Genomic DNA, 21,394 nt, shown 5'->3' with positions numbered 1-21,394 from the left:
TTCTTCAACATCCTCCCCGACCCCTAAGTACCCTATTTTAGACACAGATCTGGGGCAGGTCTGGGTGGACTAGTCTGTGTACAAACCAAATCGAGGTCCACCTGGAAATCTTGTGAACAGTTAACACACTCAGATGGAACTGCTGATTCTGCCTCAAAACCTGCCCCCTCCTTCCTCTGCTGTCCCCTCCCCACCAATCTGTTTCTTTACCTAGAAATTGGTTATCACTAGTCGTTTGGGTTCTAAATACATAAAAGTCATCCTCGGCTTTTGCCTTCCCATACCACTTTCTCCATCCAATCCATGATAAAAATGATCCAGTTTTCATTTCCAAAATACCTCCTGGCTTTACCGGCACTTCTCCACACTCACTGCCACCATGTCGGCTCAGCCGCTCTCTCACCCTGGATTTTTCTAACAGCCCCACAGGTGCTGGTCCCTCTTCCATTCTTGCCTCTCCCACTCATTTTCAACAGTATAAATAAGAGTGACTGTCATATCACATACCTATGTTTTGTGCTTAAACCCCCCAAGGCTCCCTGATGGATTTATAAAACCCAAAATCCTTAACATAACCCTCAGGCTCTGCTTGATCTAGATGTTGGCTTTCTCTCCAAACTTATTTGTGCCCTTTTTACACTTGTTTATTCTATTGTAGGAGCTGCTATGTGGGGAGACCATCTTTGATAATAAAATCTGCAAGGAAGAAAGTAGAGTGGATGCTAGGAGATAGGGAATTCTTGTAATATTGTTGAAGCTTTCAGTTTACTATCATTTGCAACAAGGTATTTCTGGATTTTTAAAAATTATAGGGAGGAAAAGTTGACACATGAACTAGCAAATTCTCTAAAAAAGGGATGGTTGGTATGATGCAGGTAAACACCAGAGACTTTTTAATCAGCCTGGGAGAGGAAAAGATACGGGAATTTTCCCACAGCAGACAGCAGCTGGTCTGAATCCTGAAGCATGTGAAGCAGTTGACAGGATGTATGTGCCAAGCAGAGGATGGCAGAGAGGCATTCCAGGGGTTAGGAAAAGCATGAGTCAAGGTGTTGTGTGAAACAGCATGACAGGTTCTAGGAAGCACAGGTACTTCAGCACGCCTTTAATGCAGCATTGGGGACGGCGTCAAGGAAAGAAAAGCTAGAGCGGAGGCCGAGGCCAAACCAGGACGTGTCTAGTAGGTTATCCTAATAGATGAATATTATCCTGGAAGTTTACAGTGGGCATTGACAAATCCATGTCTTCAGTTTAAAGTGGGCATTCTAAACCCTGCCCAGCCTACCCTAAAGGATTATGGTGAAGGTCTCTCAAAGAAATGGCTGTGAAAGTGCTTTGAACCAGGTAGGAGTTAGCCAATTACACAAAGGAACGAAGAAAACTGGAGTCTATTGGGCATCTCACCTGCGCCAGGCTAGGACAGGGAGGAGAAGCTGCCGAGAGGCGTAGGTTGTTGGGTGGGTCTCCTGGGCTTTCTACTCCCGGCAGCAAAGGCAGAGGTAGGGCACCTTTAGGAGCTGGAGTTACCCCTGAAGGGAAAGGAGAAAATACTGCCCATAAGCTTAGCCTAATTCACAGCTGCCCAGGGCAGGCTTTGTCCCCTGCCCCTCTGTGCTTCCCTCTTGCATCCCAGCAACATGATCCTAGAATGGCTTTTCTGATGCTTAAGGCCAAACAATTTCAGCAGTCAGGAGCACTTTTTCCCCCTCAACCTCCCTTCCTGTCTTACTTCCTGTGTGTATTAACCCTTCCCACCCAGCCCTGCATCACTACACAGTTGAGCAAAGCCAAGAAAATGCCACAGCTGCAAGCTCTTAAGTAGGTAGTGCCAGGTCCAGTGCAGGAGACGATGGGATGCTCAGGGGCTTTGTGGGCTGGAAAGTGGGGTGGTGACTGACGATGCCCTAGGACAAGGGTTTGTTCTCCTAGGGGGATCCATCCATGAGACTAGGAACTCTCAAACCACATTCTTGGCATCAGCCTTCCTAGATAATTTACTCTGCCACTAAGTGCTGGACTGGCTCCGGGCTGATGGCTTTCAGCTATTTAGTGACTTGGGGTGGTGAGCGTGAACTCTGAGATGTTGCAATATCAGTTTCTGCCCAAATACAACCACATAGGTCTGTCACAAGAAACGAAACAATGTGCCTCTTCAGTTTAGAGAGGGACCCGGTTATATTTAGAATTTTAAAGCATCCCACCCTCCCAACTTCTTAATCAAGGGTGGAAAGTGTGTTGAAGGAATATGCAATGCTCTGATTAATTATTTATTCAATTCATTCATTTACTCAATAGTTATTGAGAACCTGTTCTGTGTCAGGTATCGTGCTAGGACTTGGAAAAGATAAATAAGACACTGTCCAAGCCCTCCAGAAGTTCATGGTTCGTCAGTGGTGTTGGGCAGTGGTGTTAACTACCAATTAGAAGCCAAAGGACTGTAATCACTTCCCACTTCTACCACAGAGCTGTGTATGCCTGCATGTAAAGGATAGCTTTTTGTTCCCCAAAAGTCTGTCTTGGCAAAGAGGGGCCATCTTATAATCAAGGTCTGATAAGTCTTGCAAATTTATGGGTGATCACTCAATTGCTTTATTTTTAATAGCAAAAATACGATTTGGGGAAAACACATTAGCCCATTAAAATCAATGCAGTTTGAATATGTACAGAGGTCACCTGACCAAATGGTAAAGCAGGGGGGCAAAGATGTTGATTACAGTTTGCAGTCTTTCCTAATGGACTGCATTCTGGTATTCATGAATATACATGTCTACAGAATGAATTAAAAAGAAATCAACAGTGTTCTACTTGCTGGGCAAATCAGTAACTGTGGCTTGTGGATTGAAAAAGAACTAGACCTAAAGTGAATTGAATAAATGCAAACAGGATGGACTTTGGAAAGCTGTTAGATTACTTATGCCACATGGATTCTGATATCAAAGCTTGTGTAAAATAGGTTCATGCAAATTGAGCATTGGAAGACAAAGCAATGATCAAATATATTTATGATTTTATGACTTTAAATATACGTGATAATTTATTGATAAATCAAATTTTGTAAGTAGATGTTTGTTTCATCCACATTGCTAATGTTTAAATATATAAACTGGTCAAATAACTTATCTCTTTGAATCTTCTTGGAAATATGAGAGACAAGCCTTTATTAGATGCCAGACCACACGTGGTAAGTGGCTGATAAAGCTGCCTTGCTTTTACAAAGGCATTTCTAGCTCCTAACCCCAGACTCCTTATCTGTGAAATAAAAGTGACAAAGTACCCGGCTTCCTTCCCTCATGTGGAGTCAGGCACTCTTCAAGGCAGAAGGGTATGGAAAGCCGTATATTTACACACTGTCTCATATTCCATTCCCAGCTGAGCTGGAAAGTCTCCTTAAATAAATAAACCTCCAGAACTTAACAACATCCCCTTTTCCAAGACTCTAAATGGGAAAAGTGAAGCATATTTCCTTTTTCCTATCTGTTATATGAATGTAGGAATTATAAGACATCTCAGGAGAAGGGAAATGACCATTGACTTTATGGTAATGTTACCTCTTACTTGGTCCCTGTTTTTTGTTCCCACCCAGATGGAGCAGAGCAGTAAGTGTTGGGTGAGGAGCATGATGACACATAAGGGAGAGGATGTGAGAAGGCATTGTAGTTTTGAAGGAAATCAGGTTTTTGCAAACTTGCTTTTCTCTCAGTGCAGTTGGTCTGACACATTAGCTGTCCCCATGGGATGGGTCATTATATGTGGTCTATAAAATCTCCTGAGATATTTCTTGTTAAATGGCCTCTGCCATTTCTCCATTTATTTTGTCCTGGACATCTAGAAATATAGTTCAGCTACATAGGCGGGCTCTGGCAAGCTGTCCTTCATATAACTTGATTGGACACATCTGTAGAGAGGAAGGGAGAATGTTTTTATTTACTCTAATTAATGTAAAATCTTCAGAATAGAAATTTAGGCATTCTGCATTTGCACAGTCTGTAGCTGTTATTTGTCTCTGGAGGAGGAAAATCATGTTTAATAGCTTGGTTTAAGGATTTTTGCTTCTTCCAATCTTTTTGCTGTAAAGTCGAGCTCAATCTGTGTGTACTTAAGAAAAAGGAGAAACAGGCTGGGAGCAAAACTGTGTGCTGGTCTCTTCCCCAAACACCCTTTTTTTTGCAAACTTTTAAAAGCCTTTTAAAAGCTGCTTTGATTAGCTTCCACACCACTCCCCCCACACGCAGTGAGTCACTAGTCTGTGGCCCAGGATAAGAGAAAGAGAGGAGCTGAGACTCTCACGGGACACCTCTGCCACTCAAGTCTTCCAAACCCAAGAGACTTTACACAAATCGGAGATGCCCTGGAAGGGGACCAGCAGTCTTTTGAGCTCTTTACCCATCACTAATTCTGGCTCCAGCTGGACTCTGGCTCGGGTGATGAAAGGGACTGAAAGCAGTGGGCTCAGCAAGCATTTCTGATGGAGTTATTCAGGCTGCATTTACTCACCCTGCATTATGGGGTTTCCATGGCAACAGGCACATGTTTCAGGGTGTTACATATGGAGGGGCTGTATCGTCCAGTCTCCTTTGTCAGGAAAATCTGATCATGTGCCACTTCCTTCCTCACTGTCTGAATGGGCACCACCAATAGTCAGTCCCCTCTTCCCATGTGATATGCACCGAGAGAAATGCCAGAGGCCAGCATCCAAGATCCTGAAACCACAGATCCCACTTGGAGACACAGAATGAATGGCGTCTGCTCCAAAGACACTTGGCATGGTTGTGGCAGATCAGAAATTGGGGCCCAGGCCCCTTTCCTGCTCTCACTTGGCTCCTGGCCTTGGCTGGGTTTTGAGGGCCGTGACATGAAAAGATCATCTGGATACTGTTCATCAGGATTTTGTTCCAGAGTGCAGTTTGTGAGGTGGTACCAAAGAGAACTCCATGCATGATCCTGGAATAGTTGTCCTCTATGTGAGCTATGTCTGTCTATTGGTCATTTGACAAACCTGATAGGTGGGTGTTTGCAAGCAGTTCATGGAATAATAGAATCACATTAAAAGAGAAGTTTGTTTAATATCATTATTGTGGAAGAAACTACCCTCTTTCTCCTCCTGTTCCCAGCCACCTCAGTTCATAAAATAAGACCCTCTGCACATAGGAAGTTTTAGAGAGAAAGAACTGCTTGTTCTTCCTAGCGCCTTCACTTACCCATCCCCACAGGAGATGTCACTTGGCTGGTGGTGACAAGGGTAGAGGGCCATTTATCCCTATTTCTCTGTACGGTGGGTCTATATGTGAAAGACAATGTGAGATGGACCTGTCTTGAGTTCTCATGTGTCTTGGTGCCTGTCCTCTATATTAGACTATTCTTTTCATTTATTTATCCAGTTCAGGAATATCATTTATGAACAGTTACAATTCAGAATTTAAAAGTAAGTAGCCCTTAAGGCAGATCTGATCCTTTCATGCATTATTGTCCCACCTGTAGAATAATGGTGGAACTTTGCTTTAGAGCCTAAACTTTAAAAATGGAGAAACTGTATGATAAAATTCTGCATTTCAAAGATAACTTGGACATTTTGGCAGTATGGGGACCCTATGACAATAAGCAGCAGGACATCCCAGGTGTGTCCCTCCAGATGGGGCTATGCTCTCCAGTCTGCCAGAGTCCTCCACACATCCACTTTGGACATTCATGTATCGAACGCTAGTATCGAGCATGTGCGTGTGCTTCTATTAACATGAGGCTGTGTGCTGGATACTGACAGAGAGCTCCTGATCCTCTACAGAGGAGTTCACCTGTTAAAGTCGGTGTGACATGTGACCTGCCCTTCAGTGTGTTTCAGTGGCGTCTGGGGAAAGGCAGTGTTCCTCACGGCTGGCTGCTTTAGGGCTTGTTTGGTTGAGCCAGCCTCCCCCTCTCAGGGTGCTGAGGTCGGACTATAATGCCAGCTGTCAGGGCACCGGCAGGGATGGCGATGGGGAGGGGGAGATGCCGTTGCGCCTCGCGAGAGCAGAGGAAATGGTAGCTGAGGTGGGCTCTGGGGAATGAACAGGATCTCACTAAACAAGGAGGAGAGAGGCTTGCTGAGCTGAAGGCTCATGTGGAAAGAAGGCAATTATGAAGCACATGAAACTTTAAAAGACTACAAATATTTCAGTATGCCTTAATCGTAGGATGTGAGAAAGGGACCTGGGAGGGATGAGGACCAGGTACCAAAGGGTCCGCTGTAGTCAGTGGAAACCTACTGAAAGTTAATTTTTAATTAATTTGTACTTAGATAAGTAATGCAAAACTCCCTCTTACTTGAAAGGTCCGAAACATTACAAATCATGTTTTTGACATCTGTCTAATCCCTAGCCTTCTTTGTCTACCTAGGGTGAAAGAGCTTCTCAACTTCGGTCCTGCTGACATTCTGGCCCGGGTTTCTTGCTGGGAGTGGCTGTTCTGTGCCCTGTAGGATGTTTAGTGCTGTCCCTGGACTCCACCCACTACAAGCCACCTCCCCACAGTTTTGATAACCACCAGGGTCTTCCAGACTTGCTCAATGAGCACTGGGGCAAAATTGCTCCCAGTTGAGAACCTCTGACCTAACGGTAACCAGTGTCATCCATTTTAAGCTCATGGTCCTATTTCTGTACATTTACCTATACATATATTTATCATGTTCTGTTCTTTTTCTATTCATGTTCTGTTTCTCTTTTTCACATATGCACTATTACAACGAAGTGTGTGGGATATCTAAATATGCTGGTATGCAGGAAACTGTCAGGTTTTTTTTTAGAGGAATAGTACTCTGTAGTAGGGACCTATCAGTTTATCCATACCGATATTATTGGACCTTTAGTTTGTCTTCCTCTTTTTTCTTAGTATTTCAAACAATTTTGCAAGGAACATCCTAACACATATTTCCTCATGCACACAGAAGTCTGTACGCGGAACACCAGGCAGCTTGGTTGTTATTCATCCTCGAAATAACTAAACCATTTACTAGATTCTTTGTGCTTCTAGAGAATGCTTCTTTCCAACTGAAAGCCACCCTAAAGGGAAAGGAAAAAGGGGGGCAAGGAAAGAAGGGCAGAGTTGAGAGTGGGAGCAAAGAAAACAAAGAGGGGTTTACGAGCCACTCCACTGATTGCAACTGCAGTGTTGCTGAGCATCAGTTCAGAAAAAAGTGTTTTTGGTGAGGAGATGAATAGCGTGACAGGGGTTTTCGGATGACAAAGGAGACATCCTGGCCGGGCAGGGAGGAGCAAGAAGGATGAAGTTTCCAGATTTGTTTCCCGAAGAGTCTCAAGACCTTGTCCCCTGCCTTCTGATTTGACCCACAGTCAAAATCAACCTGCCTCCAATATCCCTTATCCCAAAGAAATGTGCCCCTTGAACTCCTGCTTCATCCAGTTATCTGAGATATGTTTTATGTTTTTTAAAAAACTCATACTTTCAGTGCTTCCTTCACGGACTGAAAGGTTGGCAGGGGCTGAAGTCCTCTATGGTTAGTTCATAGTCTTGCCCTTGTTCATCTCACCGCCTGGGGAGATACCAGGTGTTCAGTATCTGAAGGCCTTCCTTGTAATATATCCACAGGGAGGAGGGTTCAGGATCAACCTCCTGTTTCCTAGGAGAGGCTGAAGCTGCAGGTTCTCCTTCTTCATGAGCCCTTGACATAGGTGATAAGCAATCTCCCTTCCATCCTTCAAGACCTGGCTTTCCTTGGGAAATATTTTAACCCCTTCAATCTCCTGATTCATTTCCTCATGCCTCCCCCTACAATACCTTGTATGCTTATTATTACCTTAGAATCTAATGCTTTGTCTCCTATGTACTTGGCTGTCCCTTGGGTCAAGCCTGCAATATCTTTAGGGCAATACTGATCTAAGGCAGCCACATATTCCTGACTTGGTATAGTGTCGCATCCCACTGATCACTGAGTCACAGAGTTAGCCCAGATTCAAGAGGTGCAGAAAAGGACACTGTCTCATAATGGAAGGAGCCACAAAGTCTTATTGCAGAGAAGCCTGGAAGATACAGGAAGGGAATTATTGCAGCTATTTTTACAATCCATATGAGGCAGTTTTATTAAAATTAAAAATGCTTGTGACCCAATAATTCCACTCTTCTCATCTGAGATAAAATATATACATGAGCATAAAGACCTGTATGTTATGACATTTGTTGCACATTTGTTTGAAATACCAAACAAACCCAAGCAAGGTTCAATAACATAGATATAGATATGTGGTATATACATACTATAGAATACTATGCCATGTTGAAAAAAACAAACCTCTCTGCTTCTTATGTACCAGCATGTTGAGAGACCCCAAACACTTAGGGATATGAAATAAGCAAGTTAAATTTGATGCATATAACATAACAGCACATATGTGAGAAAGGAAAAAAAAAGAACATATTCTATTAATAAATAAATGTACAGGTAGATGTATAGAAATAGGTCCATGAACTTCTACAGCAAACAGATAAAATAGTTACTGCTAGGTCAGTAGTTTTCAAAGGGGAGTGATTTTGCCCTTAGGGGACTTAACGGCCATGTCTGGAGACATTTTAGGTTGTTACAGTTAGGGCAAAGGGTAATGGTACTGGCATGGAGTAGGTGGAAGCCAAGGATGCTGGTAAGAATCCACAGTGCACAGGACAGCCACCTCCAGCAGAGTCATCCAGCCCCAAACGTCAGTTGTACCAAGGTTATTGAGAAGTCTTGCTCTAGGCACACAAAGAGAGCAGAATAAAATCATGGATGTCAAAAAGAAGTTCATTTGTAATGTTTTAGACCTCTCCAAAAAAGTGTAATTGTGAGTTACATATGTAATTACAAACTAACTAAAAATTGACCTTCAACAGATTTCCATGACCACGGAAAGCCACTTGTAACCTGGTCTCTGCCTTGTCTCTCCTAGGTTCCTATTATACATTCTATATTTTAGATGTACCAAAATATTTAAATATTATAAACCTTCAAAGTTTCATGTGTTTCATGACTGCCTTTGTTTCACAGGCTGCTTTGAGGCCAGACATCTGGACTGTCTATTCTATATTTCTACTTGCTTATCTAGTAAGTAGGTCAACATTAACCTGCACAGAATGGGTTTCTTGATTTCTACCAGCCCTAAGCCTGCTCTTCCCCATATTGTTCCCTTATTAGGACTTGGCAACTCTCTTCTCCTGGTTGCTCATTTTCCTTGCTTTCCGTACCTGCTCCATCAATAGAACCTGTAAGCTCTACTTGCAAATTATATCCTGTACTGAACGTTTTTAGTACCTCCTGTCACTTTCCTGTCATCCTAAGCAAGCCATTTTTGTATCTTCCTAAGGCACAGGAAGGGGCTAGAGAAGAGAAAGTGGGGGTTGGTACCACATGGCCAGGAAAGCAGATTGTAGGGGGAGAGAACTGAACCGAGGAGAGCATAGCCTCGAAGAGAGTGTCAGTGAGGACCACAAAATGGAAATTTGCCCTTTTTTGATAACAGTAGAAAATTGCTAAATTAGAAGGATATAAAGCTTTACTCATGAAGACAGCCAGCTGATTTTTCAGGGAGCCTTTCCAAGCTGGGTTTGCATGTGGTAATCAGACCTTGTGAGCAGGGTTTAGTCAGAAAGCACAGCAGCCCTTTGTTAGTGTGGACACATGGCCCATGGTTTGCCATGGCAACAGAGGCGACCGCCCAGTGTTCTTGAGGAGAAAGAGAGCAGAACTGGACTCCCCAGTTCTTGGGGAGCCAGTCCAAGTTGGAGCTTGGGGTTGTAATCTCATCTCTTTATGGGACTGAAGTGGAAGACTGACTAAGTTTGATGAGCTTCAGTCAGAAAAACCAGTATAAGTTCCCAGTTTCAACTCATACCAACTGCTCAAGCTTACAAAGAATCTGAAGGACTCAGTTTCTTTATCTATGAGATGGGCTTAATAATTTCTGGCTAACTTCTGTTCTACGTAGTACTAGAAGCCCTGGCCAGAGCAATTAGGCAAGATAAAGAAATATAAGGCATCCAAATCAGAAAGGAATTTATAAAAGTATCTCTGTTTGCAGATGACATGATTATATATAGAGAGTAAATCTTAAAACTCATGAAGAAACTGTTAGAACTAATAAGCAAATTGAGTAACAATGCAGGACACAAAATCCACATAAAAACTCAGTAGTATTTCTATACACAAACAGTGACCTATCTGAAAAGGAAATTAAGAAATCTCTTTCAGTTACAAAAGTAACAAAAAGAATAAAATATTTAGGAACAGACTTAACCAAATATGTGAAAGATTTGAACACTGAGAACTGAAATACATTGATGAAAGAAACTTAAGAAGATACAGATAAGTGGAAAATCATTCCATGTTTATGCATTGGAAGAATTAACATCATTAAAATGTCCATACAATTCAAAGTGATCTACAGCGTTAATACAGTCTCTCTCAAAATTCCAATGGCATTCTTTACAGAAATAGAAAAAAACCAGTAATAACCTTCATATGGAACCACAGAAAACTCAGAATAGTCAAAACAATCTTGGCAAGAAGAATAAAGCCAGAGGCATCACACTGCCTGATTTCAAAATATACTGCAAAGCTATAGTAATGAAAATAGTATGATACTGGAAAAAAGACAGACATACAGAACAATAGAACACAGAGAGCCCAGAATAAGTCCATGCATCCATGGCCAAATGATCTTCAACAAACGTTCCAAGAACACACAGAAAGGATAAATGGTGCAGGGGAAACTAGGTATGTAATGCAGAAAAATGTAATGGGATCTTTTATCTCACACAATATACAAAACTCAACTCAAAATGGAATCAAGTCTTATATCCTGTACTGAACGTTTTTAGTACCTCCTGTCACTTTCCTGTCATCCTAAGCAAGCCATTTTTGTATCTTTCCTAAGCCACAGAAAGGGGCTAGAGAAGATAAAGTGGGGGGCTGGTACCACATTGTTCTCATAAACAATAAAACCTGAAACCATAAAACTACTAGGAGAACACAGGGGAAAAACTTCTTGACATAGGTTTGGGCAATGATTTTAGAGCTATGACCCCAAAAGCATAGGCAACAAAAACAGAAATAGATGAGTAGGATTGAATCAAACTAAAAAGCACAGCAAAAGGAACAATCAACAATGTGAAGAGACGACCTATGGAATGGAAGAAAATATGTGCAAACTGGATACCAGTAAAAGACTTAATATCCAAAATATCTAAGGAGCTCCACTCAACTGCATACTTACATTTTAAAGTGCATTTATGTTTTATTGAAATATAACTCACATACCAACAAATTCTTCCTTTTTAAGTATACAATTCAGTGTGTTTTAGTATATTCACAAAGTTGTGGAAACATTATTACTATCTAGTTCTAGAACATTTACATTAACACAAAAAGAATTCTGTTCTCATAAGCAGTCACTCTTATTACCATCCTCCCAGCTCTTGACAACCCAATAATCTACTTTGTCTCTATGGCTTTTGCCTATTATGGACATTTTATATAAATAGAATCATACAATATGTGCCCTTTTGGGTCTGGATTCTTTAACTCAACATCATTTTTTCATTCATGTCATAGAATGTATCACTAGTCCAGTCCTTTTCCTTAGCCAAATAATATTCCATCATGTGAACCTATGTCTACAAAAAAACTTGTATGCAAATATTCATAGCATACCATTAATTATAATAGCCAAAAGGTAAAACAACTTAATGTTTCACAGTTGATGAATGAATTTTTTAATTTATGGAGCTGGGGGCTCTCTTTTGGCAGGGACTATGTCTTACTCAACGTTTTGTACATGGCAGGTATTAAGTGAATGTTTGGTCACTATATAAATGAATGAATGACCACTACAACTATAATAATATAAAATAAATGACTGTTACATTAATTATGAAGGGGATATAATAATATAAAAAAGTGACTTACATTAATTATGAAGGGGATTGAAATTACTGCTTGATTGATCTTGGTGAGGTTTTTGACTCTAGATTTCCTTTGTTAATAAAACAGAGCAGATACTGATGGTCAAAATAAGATCAAAGATGTGATCATTATTCCTATGTAAACTTAATTCTTCACTGCAATCCCCCTTTTCCAGGCTTGTGTATATTATAGTAACAGGCCATTACTGGGCATTTAAGATATGTACTACTAAGCAAGACTGAAGACCCACTGCTCAGGAATTTCTTTGTATCAAGTGAAATTCCAGTTTTTTTGCTGCTGAAATTACATTTGTCCTCCTGGAGAGTACAAAATCAGTTATGAAATGATTATGAATCTCTGAGGAAAGATTGAGGTTGAGGTTCATGCATTTTAGGTTTTAATGTTTGTTTCATGTGTTCTCAATTTTAATAAAAATCACTAATTCTCAGGCTTCCTAAGACTGGGCCATATCTTTATCATCATGTCTTCAGTGACAAGCAGAGAGGTTGGAATTTAGTAAATGCTCTATTAATGTTTTGCTGATGACTGAACAGATAGTATTTGATATAAAAAGATGCCAAAACTGATTTCTAGGCTCAGTGTGAACACTGAACCCAATGTCCCATGGATTTCACCCTTTAACAAATACATGCAACAGTGAATTGGAGCAGATCCATCAAAGGAAATTGTACCTTGGAGACATGACCTGTTATTGGCCTAACTTATTGGAAAAGGGTCTGACCTCATGCAGGTAGATAGTCCCCCCACTGTACTATCAGGGTGACTGACTTACTACTGGAGAGTCATGTCACAGGAAATCAAATATACAACCTGTGGCCTTTTACAGACTGAGGGACAAAAGCAGATTATTTGTGGTGGGGACAGAGACAGTCATTTTAGCCAGAATCTCCAGACCAAAAAAAAAAAAAAAAAATTAGCCAGTCTGTGTGGTTGAGCCCTGGAGAAAACTAACCTCAGAGCCATAAGGATGATGAGAACAAGGAGTCTAATTCATCTGTAAAATGATAGGCCTGGAAGAGAAAATAGTCACTCTCATCTTTCCTAGCTCTGACCTGTGGTTTCTTAGAGAAACCCTACTGGGGGGAATGTGGATCCCAGAGCACCCATGGCCCATGAGAGATTCATGTGGCTGCCATGGGGTTCCTCCTGGGAGTTTTCTGACTTTTTTTCTGCAGCTGTGTGCATCCAGCTTGACCCTTTTTCCACATGCAGAGCTCCCCCTGCTCACTCAGGCACTTCTATGGTGCACACATTTCTACATAGCAGAGATGCTGACCCCGAGGGAGGAAGGCTCCAGCCACACTCTGGTTTCTGGAGCCATCACTGCCACTGACAAATTTCTAGAACTGAAATCTGATTTCCCTCTATAACTCCTTCTATTGTATCCATTGCATTGGGTTAAGTCCAAATCCTCGTCACAGCATTCAAGACCCTGGAGAGTGGGGTCCCAGTCGACCTGTCTGGGATCATTCCCTGGCTACTGCCTCCCTCAGTTGGCCTAAGAGACTCTTTCCTTCTCATTTTTTTTCCTCTTTACACAGACCATACCCTTTCTTACTTATCTGGAGGCTTTGCATAATGTTTTTTATGCTCTGACAAGAACTACAGCGATCTTTAAATATGTATATCAGATCATAACTCTCCCCTGCTTCAAACTGCCAATGGCTTCCCATAACACTTAGAATATAATTAGAATATCTTCCTGTTCCCTACATGGTTTTATAAAAGCTACTCTGCCCTCCTTCCATTTCGTCTCCTTGGCTCTCTATGACAGTCACAATCTTCCTGTTTGTATGGGGAACACTCCGAAATTGCTCTGAATTTAAGACCTTTGCCCGAGCACTTCCGGCTCGCATACTAGTTGTCCAGGGTGTTGCATAGCTGCCTTCTCCTTACATGTTTCAGCTGAAATGGAACTTCTTGGAGTGGTCTCTATGACCACCAAGCCTAAAGGAGCTACTTTTCACTGTACTGTGCTTTGTTTTCTAAGTGGCATGGATTGCTACCTGACATTTTGTTAATTATTTATTATTGATTGACCAGCTGGAGTACTGACTGTGTAAGGTCAAAGACCTTGTCTGTCACTGTCAGTCAGTACTGGGTACGCTCAGTTTTTAGAATACTTCCTAGGATACACTAGGTACTCAGGACTTGTTTGTTGAATGAGTGAATGAATGAATGAATGAATGAATGAACACCTCATCATCTTTTCCTTCCTTTCATATGTCTAATTTCTGTGTATTCCTCAGCTTCTCACTTAGTTATCTCTTCCTTCAGGAAGCCTTCCCGGGCCCTGGAAGATGAGTTAGGTGACCCTCATCTATGTTCCCTTAGCCATTGCTACTTTTAGAAACAAAGTATTTGTGATGCTCCAGTCTCATTCCCTTAACTTGTCCTTCTCCCTGACTATGTTCTTATGGGCAAAACCTTTAGAACATTGATCATTGCCACATTCCTAGTGCTTAGCTTAGTTGTGAGCACTTGAATAATTTAAAAAACTCAGAATAAATTGTTTATTCTTTTGCTAAAAATATGAGGTGCTTCTCAGGTAGTCACTGCTATCCTCTGGACTAATTCACTCAAGGGTAAGAACCAGTGGGTTCCTGGACGCAATTATATGTGTGTGTTGGGGGAAGCTTTCCATACAATACCAAGCAATTCTCAGACACCAGCATGTTGTCAAACAATGCAACTCAGTTCTGACACTATCTGCCCAGAGACAGCATCAGACTCCACAGATTGAGGGTTGGGTCCTGTAAGACTGTCCCCTGCGCCCAGTACTTCAGACGGCAGCCAAAAGCCCAGGTGGTTCCCTGTGCCTCTGACAGACTGGCTGTAAACCAGAGGTTCTCAGGTTCTCAGAACTTCCTTTTCACATTTGATTAATTTGCTACAGTGGTTCATAGAACTCTACATTTTACTTATGAGATCACCAGTGTACTCTAAAAATAAATAACTCAGGAACAGCCAGATGCAAGAGATGCGTCGGGCAAGGTACGGAGAAAGGGCGCAGAGCCTTCATGCCCTCTGCAGGTGTGCCACACTCCCTGTCCCTCCACGTGTTCAGCAGTCTGGGAGCTCTCTACACCCTGTCCTTTTTGGGTTTTATGAAGGCTCCCTGACTTGAGCATGATTGGTTAAATCATTGGCCAGTGGTGACTGAACCGCATCTCCAGCCCCTCTCTGCTCCCTGGAGGTCAGCGGGGTGGAGCTGGAAGTTCTGACCTTCTAATCAGCAAACAGCCTTCATCCTTCAGAGCTGTCTAAAAGTCACCTCACGCATATAATGAAAGATACCTTTACGCTCTTCATCACTTAGGAAATCCCAAGCGCCTTAGGAGCTGTGTGCCAGAAACCAACCAATATAAAAATGAAGACTATATATATATATTTTTTTTCCTCATTATGAATCACAATATCACAGGAACTATTAATCAAGTGCCTGCCAAGCATTGGTGCTTCAGTGAAATTTCCTCCTCTTATTCTCACAAAGGCCATCAATAGGAGAAAGTGCTGACTCCACTTTACGGAGGTGGAGATCGAGGCACAGAGAGAAACTAAGTTTGGTCAAGCTAGAAGGCCGAGGTGGTACTCTGGCCATAATAACTACATCTCTCCTTTTTGCATCACCTGTGCTCAACACAGTGGGAAACATGCAGCAGCAGGTATCTCCCAGTAGTTTTATTAGCCATCCTCACATTAATGGCTTCCCTTCTGGCCCCTCAGAAAGGAGGCCACGATCAGAGGCCTAAGCCTGAGGCTCCGGTGCCAGGTCCTCTCTGGGGCAGTGGCTGACCGAGCCTGTGTTATAACCTGGCTGAGTCTTGACATTGATCTGCGTCTTCTGTGAGATCTCCCCTATCTGCACTGTGTTCTGGCAACATTCTGCAAACAGACAGGGGAAGGATGTTCATAGCTGCCTGGTGATGAGTTGGTTTTTGAAAGAAAGGGTGTTGGGTAAAATCCTGAGTGTACTGCTGCCAGCTTCATTCCCCCCTGGCATTTAGGTAGTTGGCAGGGCTGATGACTGACCTCTGTGTGCAGTCACCTCCAGTCTCAGGGGTGACCTACTTAGTTCTTTTTGCTCCCTGACACCCTGCTGGGCCTTGCTGAGTCACCTACTGTCCTCTCTTAGCATCCGCAGAGCTCACTGCAGTGGGTTCGGGAGAGAAGAGATGCCAAAACTATTTGGGTGAATGAAAGCTCCACATTTTTTCACAGGTAAAAGCTGAACTGCCTGTTGGCATGACCAGTGGCTTTGTCTTCCCTCAACTTTCTCTGAAAATCTTGGTGTGGAAACCTCTGCCTTAGCAAACATTCTTACACACCCAAGTTAGAAGGGCCTTCCTCAGCTTCCACAGGGTCTGGCCCCTCAGAAGCAGTCACCCTTCCTTTCCCTGCCTTGATGGGGATGGAAGTCAGAGGTCCTGAGACAAGTCAGGAAGCCCAACTGCAGGACCCATTCTCGCTATCGACTCAGTGTGTGACCTTAGGAAAGTCCTTCCACCTCTTTGAGGGTTGGCTCACTGAGCCATTACTTGAATGGTTCAGATATGTACTGATATGTTATGGAACCTTATCTCAGGACCCCCCTCCAGCCCTGGCTTTTTAAAGTGAGTTTAAAGCCATGCTGAACTGACAGAGAATGCCAAATGCTGTCTGCAGTAGATTAAATGGAAGAAGCCAATTGCAGAACTGTCATCAAAGTACCCTACATTTGTTCAAACACTTCATACCATGTCCTGTTCTGGTAATTTGAAATAATTATCAATGTATCATAAGCAATCTTTTGTAGGTTTATCATTTTATTAATTAATCCATTCATTCCAAAGGCTGCTCTGAGTGCCTACTTGATATCAGACCTTTAGGAGACAGAAATGAATAAAACAAAGTCGTTGTTCTGGAGGAGTCTGAAGTCTAGGGAGTTTATGGGGACTAACGATTTATTTTTAAAAGATTTTCTCAAAGTAATTGCTCTGCAGTTGAGACTGGCCTGCCTCCCTCTGTGATAAATAGAAAGGACACTGACAGCGCCTTTTCTTATGACAAAGAGTATATTGTTCACATTCCCTTCAGTGCCACATCCTCCCTTCAGTGCGTGCTCTTCCTGAACTACCCAACCCTCAGTTTGTGCCAATAAGTTAGTACTTAATCATACAGCATCTTTGTCCCTTATTTCTACCTCCTTACCACCCATTGTCTCTTTAGCTCACTCCAGACAGGCTCCATCTCCTCCATTCCACTGAAAACTTTCCTGTCAAGGTTACAATGCTGTAGAAGTTTCATTACACACACACACACACTCGTACATACACACACACAGAGGCAAAAATGCACACTTGCAACAATGTCAATGGGGGTGAACAGCTGAAGTCCATCTGATGCTGCCTCCTGGGTCTGGGAGACTATAACATGGGTTCTTTTGTGCTGTGCATGTGACCTTTCCTTCTAGTTCCTGTGTGTGTCAGAAGTCTCACCCCCTTTTGCCTTCTCAGGGTTCTATGTCCCTTTAGTGTGTCTTTCTCACCACCAGGCCTTTATTCAAGCTGCCTTCCCCACCTGGAATGACTATCCTCTTCTTGTCTAACCAGGAAATGCCTGCCCATCACTTCAGTGAACACCTTTCTGTTTTATTTCCCCCATCCATTTTTGCTTTAGTTATCCTCTATTCCCTCTTCCAAGAGCCCTTGATTTCCCTTTGGAAATGATATTTTTCCCCTATCATGGGCAAACATGCCCTGCTGCCTTCTTCACCTCACCTATTTGGTGCAGTCATGGAATGGGTATTGACCTAATCTAGGCCAGCTGGGCTCCCTCTAGGAGAATGCATAAACAGTATGGATTATTTCATTCCTGCAGTGGTTCTTGGTCCAGATATCAGGTGATTTCATCCACCAATACCCTCTGGAGCTGTCTGGCTTCCATGCAGTCATTTCCTTCTTTAGCCTTCTCCCTTGACCTCAGAGCTTACTGTCACACTCCCAACATAGGCTTTTTAAAATGAAGTCATCCAAAGTTGGTTTCTGCTCCTTGCAATGGAACAACAATAACAAGACTATACCCTTCAAGGCTCAGATAAGCAGTGAGCTTCCCTGCAAAGTGTATAGTCTCCCACCTTTGTCTTCCCCCAGTCGCCAGGTGCTCCAGTAGAATCCTCTCCTGTGGCATCGTAACCGAACTCTCCTCCTCTTATTGCCTCCTGGGGGGCAGAGCTCATCCTAAGTTGGGCCCCTAAAGCCAAGGGCACTTTTCTATTATGCTCCTGGGGTCTGGATAACTTTTCAAGAGTGAATGAAGAATCAGAACTCTGGTACTTTCAGGGCTAGTCTATTCTCTCTTCCTATTGATAGAGGTGATGACTTTTTTCCTTTTAAGGAAGTTAAATGTTATTTTCATGTAATTGTCCTTGTGAGAGATTTGACAGCACTCCATTTAAAGATATGCCTGCCCTATTGTGTCCATCAGGTTTTAGGCAGGAAAATGGAAAGTACATCAGGAATTTCAAATGGAGAGGATTTAATATAGGAAATTGACTCCACATGTGTCGGAAAGCTGACCTAGCAAATGGGATGGTAGGTAATGCAGACATCAGTAACTGCAGGAAGTAGTATTACCCCTCGGGCAGGGGAACAAAAAAGGAAAGCTGGTGTTAGGAGAATTGAGGACCCAAGAGAAGAACTCTGCATGGCTGATGCTCATATTTCTGGGGGTGGGTGTCTTGCCATTGGTGCTTCAGCCTCTGGATGAGGGCGCCCTGTAGCCAGGGCTTAGACATCTGAGGAGGTGCCCCAAGGCTGGTCCTCAGACTGCAGTGGGGAGGCACTGTGGCCAGTGCCCAGACTCTGAGAATGTGAGTACTTGATCTCAGCCCCGGCAGTCCCCTGCAGCTGGGACCTCTAATGAGTCATTCCACCGTGGGGACTGGCCATGCTGAATGAAGCTGGAGGCTGGAGCCACAGCTGTTTTGCTTCTGGAGGGTGTCTGACAGGATCTGGAAGGAGGGAGAGCCTCTTCATCCTGCCACCTTCCAGTCCCTTGTCAAGGGATTCTAATAGGAAGCGAGCCAGTGAGGACTCTGGGAAAACGTAGTGTACAGGTTCCCAGCTCCAGCATCCGAGAGAACAGAGGCGAGAGGGGAGAGACACACGGTAAATGAGTAACATACATGATTCTGGTAAAGAGAGACTGAGCAGAGCTGGCCTCTGTGGTAATATGGCAAAATATAGTTCCCCTATTTTGTAACCCATTTCCAGCACAATTCCCCATAACTCTCGAGTAAGAAATTGCAGCTTGGGATGGGACCTCTGCGGAAAATTCTGGTGCCAATATGAAAAGTGGCTCCAGAGTCAAAGCATTACTGCGAGCCCTGACACATGGAGCCCTTGATTTATTTTCGCTTTTCTTTATTTTTGCCTCCTTCTCGAGTTCCTGATTCCAAGAACGTCTTCTGGGCCAGATGCCCCTGTGGCTCAGATACTTGGAAACGTAACCGTCTACTACAAAGCCTGTGCTCTTCAGGCCACCCTGCCAAACCCTTGCTGTGTGCAGCCACACCCTGTTCCTCCAGATTGCACTGCTCCACGTGTCACCACCCCACGTGTTGCCACCGCCTTCCTGGGGAGGAGAATGCCTTAACATCAGACATCCCAACTCCAGACTCAACTCCTTCTCTTCTTCATTTTCTACTTTTTTGCTCATCTCTTAATTCTGATACTGGATGGAAGTCCCTGGACTTCTATTTATTATGCTCTTCCTTTAGGATTCTACTATTAAAAAGCACTCTGTTATAATAGTGGTAGTAAAGTTTTGTGGTTGTATGAAGCTTAGCAGCTTCATACAACCACAAAATTTTTTTCATCGACAAAATTTCACCCTATGTTGAGAGGAGAGGCAAGTGTTTGGATTCAGGCAATCATATTTAAATCCTGGCTCTGATTTAACTTGAAAAACTTGGTGTAATTCCTCTGACCCTTAGTTTCCTCTACTTTAAAAGAGGACTACTATCACCTCTGAAAGTTGTTCGGAATATTAAATGCCACAAGCTGTGTGCTGCATGTGGCACATAGTAGAAGAGGGTAAGTCTCAGGTCTTTTTCCCCAGGTGAGAGTGGGGGTGTTCTCAAATACATATGGGGACAGGAGGACAAAGGAGTATACATCTGGCCTAAGCCGTATCATGGCTTTTATATTAAAAAAGGATTTAAGAGAAAAATCTGAGCAATGCCTTGTGGAGGAGAATTATTTCTCTGTTCCTGCAGGAAGACAGAAGTGATATTATCACGTGAATTCTGACTGTAGACTGTCCGCAGACGGACGTTCCTCCCTCAGCCTTACCCTGTACACATCTGTATATTGTGTATGTGTGTGAGGGGAGATAAAGAGGAGAGGGTGAAGAGCAAAAGCATGGGGCTGGGACCATCTAGGGGATCCCAGGGAAGGAATGGCAATATGGGACTAGAAAGGGAGCCTTGAGTCACACTGGGTAGATCTTGGGGTGCCCAGCTAAGGAAATTTGCATTTTATTTCTTGGGCAATAGCAAGTCAAAACCAGAAAGAATGAAAAATAAAGAGGCTCATAATATGGGTTTGACATTTGAAATATAAATGTTTTTCCATAAGGAATGACAAAGGGATTCAGAAAAATGCAAGATCCAGGGTCTAATTCTCTATTACTCCCTAAATGACTTTAGAAAGATGTACTTCAAGTTACAGCTAGAGGCTGAGGTGTGCCTATTAGATTATTTATCTTTTTTCCATTCACAGAGAACATGAGATGACACTGTTTGTTTCAAAAACAGGAAAGATTTCCCTGGTGGAGCAACTGCAACTCCATGTAAGGGAGGTGGCTGGGGATCTCAGCATGGGTTTATTCTGGTCTGGAGCAAGACCACTGCTGCCTTTAAAGAGCTGACAGTCTGGACAGATGCACACAGAGATCAGAGTCATCAACATGGTAACCATAATGAGAGGCATGGGTAAGTTTCAGAACCTCAAGGTGGGGCTCAGAAGGCTTCAAGGCTTCAGGGAAAGCTTTCTGGAGAATATACACAAGCACAAAAAGGGATCACTAAGCTGAATCTCAACGGATGCGAAGGAGTCAGCCGTGTGGGCAAAGAGCTGAGCCGGGGCAGTCGGGCCGAGAGACAGCCTGAGCACACACGCAGAGGAGAAGCACCCTAGTGAATGAGGAGTTTGTGATACTTGGAGTCGAGAAGGTGAGGTGGGACCAGAAGGATATGGGTCTTGTGTGCTCAGCCCAGAAGCCTGCTCTTCATCTTGCAGCTGGTGTGGGAATGTTGCGAGGCTCTGAGCAGGACCCTGCCACTGGATACTTCACTTTTTACTGTGTTAAGGTGGCTGCATGAAGGAGAGAACAAGGTGACAGGAGACAGATCAAATGGGAGGTGTCAGCAGCATTTTAGGGGGGCATGGGGGAATGGGACTACTAGGGGAT

This window comes from Manis javanica, chromosome 2, assembly GCF_040802235.1.
Source record: "Manis javanica isolate MJ-LG chromosome 2, MJ_LKY, whole genome shotgun sequence".
In the NCBI taxonomy this organism is placed as follows: Eukaryota; Metazoa; Chordata; class Mammalia; order Pholidota; family Manidae; genus Manis; species Manis javanica.
The sequence above is the reverse complement of the archived record's forward strand: the minus strand, read 5'-3'. Positions refer to the sequence as shown.